Genomic DNA, 2505 nt, shown 5'->3' with positions numbered 1-2505 from the left:
ATTTTGTGGACAGACGGTGGAGAGTCGCAGAAGTGTTCACATTACTTCAGCCTTTACGACCATAACCAGGTAATTTATAAGATATATGATCAACAGGTAACTTTGCCAAGACCTTTAGCGCCATGCAACGAAGTGGGTGTCATATAAATAAGCGGAGACTGGAAATATGATCGATGTTCAGAGGAAGGGTTATGTCAGCTGGTTCATGTCCGCTGTTTGTCCGTGGTGCTCTTATTAACACTTAATTTGTGATGTTTGTAGGTCACTTGCGGTGTTACTTCACTGATATTTTGTCCTTGGTGCTATAAATGTTATATTTGACCAGGTAAGGACGAGTTAGAACCGTGAAATATTGAGATATAGTGTAACAGCTGGTGCCATGAAAACCCTGCCTGGTGAGGTGACCCTGAGGTACATTATGATATGATAACAAAAAATTCTGCCTTTAAAATTCCCTGTGGAGGTTTAAGCGTATATAAATGTTATCCAGGAGTGTGTGTGCACTATACTCAGGGAGGTTTGGTTTAATTAAGACCGTGAAATATTGAGTTATATGAAATAATAGGATTTTTTTTATTTTTCATCAATATTTCGTTATATCATTTACTGTGTGGCTTGGATACGTCCATATATCGTCACGGAGCTTACGAACGTTAGATTAGAACCGTGTTTGGCTACATATAGTGACAGATTAATGAAATTTTGCCAGATAAGATGGACCAAAGATTTACAAATAAACATGGTCTAAGAGAGAGAGAGAGAGAGAGAGAGAGAGATAATTTGATGTGTTTTCATGAGAACAGTAACCAATATGTAAATGTCTCTCTTTCTCTCTCTCTACTACTACTACTACTACTACTACTACTACTACTACTACTACTACTATTACTATTACTACTACTACTAGTGGTGGAAGGCCATCACCTGCCTACATTAAATTTTATTGTTATTATTATTATTATTATTATATTATTATTATTATTATTATTATTATTATTACTATTACTACTATTACTATTATTATTATTATTTATTTTATTTTCATTATTATTACTATTGTTATTATTGTTGTTTTGTTGATATGTAATTATGTAATTGTGTTTTGGTCTAGGTTTTTCTTGATTTTCACTGGTTTCTCTCTCTCTGTGTGTGTGTGTGTGTGTGTGTGTGTGTGTGTGTGTGTGTGTGTGTGTGTGTGTGTGTGTGTGTGTGTGATTTAAAAACCATATATAAATTAATCTTTTTCTTTTCAGATAACCTGTCACTCACACACATGAACCCTTGCAAGTAATTGAACTGTGAAGAATTAGCAGCAATGAATCTGAAATAGTATTAGTACAACCATCACAACAGTCACCACTGCTAAATACTACTACTACTACAACAGGTGAGTACTACAACAGGTGTGAGAGAAAGAAGAAAGTGTTGTGCAGCGAGGCCATGGGATAAGAGGAGGCATGCAGTTAGCAAGATCAGAAGAGCAGTTAACATGAAAATAGCGGTAGAAGACAGCTAGATATGCAACATTGCGGCGGTGAGAGAGAGGCTGAAGACACTCAGTTAGAGGAGAGGAGTTGATGAGATGAAAAGCTTTTGATTCCACCCTGTCTAGAAGAGCAGTATGAGTGGAACCCCCCAGACTTGTGAAGCATACTCCATACATGGACGGATAAGGCCCTTGTACAGAGTTAGCAGCTGGGGGGGTGAGAAAAACTGGCAGAGACGTCTCAGAACATCCATGATATTAACCTATTCAGTTTTTTCAATTTATATATTCACCAATCTCTTTCACTCAGTCACTGTCTCACTATGAGTTGCCAGAGAGACAATGCTGACATTTCATGCAGAACTAAGAATTCATACAAGGTAGCCCAGGACCCCAGTTCTTCACCAGTAACAATGACCCGTAATATTGTCAAATTTATTTATTTTTATGAGTTGCTGAGTAAATGAGTATCTTATCTTTTTGTTTTTTTCAGTGAAGTGGTGTCCATTAGAGGTGGTAAGTACCTGTTCATGTTTTGGTGACAGAGAAAAGAAGGTAGACATAATTATAAGTGTTCAAAATTTATATCTTCTCACTTATGTGCTAATTTCTTTCCTTATCTCTACAATCTTCTTCCACACAGATTCATTCATTTAAAAAAAGTTTTTTTTTTTTTTTTTTTTTTTTTTTTTTTTTTTTTTTATGTAGGAAGGATACTGGCCAAGGGCAACAAAAATCTAATAAAAAAAAATGCCCACTGAAATGCCAGTCCCTAAAAGGGTCAAAGCAGTGGTCAAAAATTGGTGGATAAGTGTCTTGAAACCTCCCTCTTGAAGGAATTCAAGTCATAGGAAGGTGGAAATACAGAAGCAGGCAAGGAATTCCAGAGTTTACCAGAGAAAGGGATGAATGATTGAGAATACTGGTTAACTCTTGCGTTAGAGAGGTGGACAGAATAGGAGTGAGAGAAAGATGAAAGTCTTGTGCAGCGAGGCCGCGGAAGGAGGGGAGGCATGCAG

At 36.8% G+C, this 2505-nt stretch overlaps 1 long non-coding RNA gene across 1 annotated transcript in view; it reads left to right on the top strand.

Annotated features, from left to right (window-relative positions):
• LOC135099028 (uncharacterized) overlaps nt 1-2505 on the top strand; it is an 8455-nt gene continuing 5950 nt past the window's right edge. The window contains exons 1-3 of the long non-coding RNA XR_010267572.1: nt 1-69; nt 1254-1387; nt 1980-2002. This is a non-coding gene — a long non-coding RNA (uncharacterized LOC135099028). The remainder of the gene's footprint in view (nt 70-1253; nt 1388-1979; nt 2003-2505) is intronic.

The sequence above is a fragment of the Scylla paramamosain genome, unplaced genomic scaffold, assembly GCF_035594125.1.
Source record: "Scylla paramamosain isolate STU-SP2022 unplaced genomic scaffold, ASM3559412v1 Contig98, whole genome shotgun sequence".
In the NCBI taxonomy this organism is placed as follows: domain Eukaryota; kingdom Metazoa; phylum Arthropoda; class Malacostraca; order Decapoda; family Portunidae; genus Scylla; species Scylla paramamosain.
Note: the sequence above shows the minus strand (reverse complement) of the source record. Positions and strands in the feature narration are given on the sequence as shown.